Here is a 686-nt window from a genome sequence, read left to right as displayed (position 1 = left end):
GGCTCCGGGGCCCCCCGCCTGCTGGGAGCCGCTGCTGCAGCTCAGCTCCGCTGGCAGCTGGAGCCTCCTCATCCTCCGCTCAGGTCTCCGGGTGGGGGGAGGGGGTGGGAATGGAAGCAGTTTGAGCCAGTGCAACATGGGAAAAAGGTCTGCAATGTCAAAAATAATCACGAGATGGGAAAACCACCCTGTGCCTAGCCAAAGTCACAATCCCAGGATGCATTTATGGTCTGTGTGAAAACAAGCTGACAGCCGGATCAGTTGCCTGAAGGCAGGTGCTTCCCCAGGAGCACCACGGAGCAGGAACAGCCGGACTCATTTCAAGTCGGCCTTTCCATTCAGAAGAGCTAGCATCCTTCAGATCTGTCTCTCGGCTTTCTCACCCGTCAGTCCTCCTCAGCTGGCTGTTCCCACCCTGACACTCAGCCCTTTTCCCCCCCACCCCTCTCTGTCATCTCATTTCAGGAATGACTTTGCAGCTCTCGCTCGCCCAGAGCCCTTCCACCACCTGGAAGTGGTACCCGCTCCTAAGGGAAAGGGCGGAGGGGACGCCTGTTCCTGGGCCTTCGCGAGGCAATGGGTTTGTTTTCACTTTCCTTTTCTAGCGCTAAGTAAATACACAGAGCACCAAACCCGAAGGCAGCAAAGAGTGGAATTGCCTATCTGTTCCTTGTGTGTCAATATGA

Source organism: Cariama cristata, unplaced genomic scaffold (assembly GCF_000690535.1).
Source record: "Cariama cristata isolate BGI_N322 unplaced genomic scaffold, ASM69053v1 scaffold2973, whole genome shotgun sequence".
NCBI lineage: Eukaryota > Metazoa > Chordata > Aves > Cariamiformes > Cariamidae > Cariama > Cariama cristata.
This window is presented reverse-complemented; position numbering follows the sequence as displayed.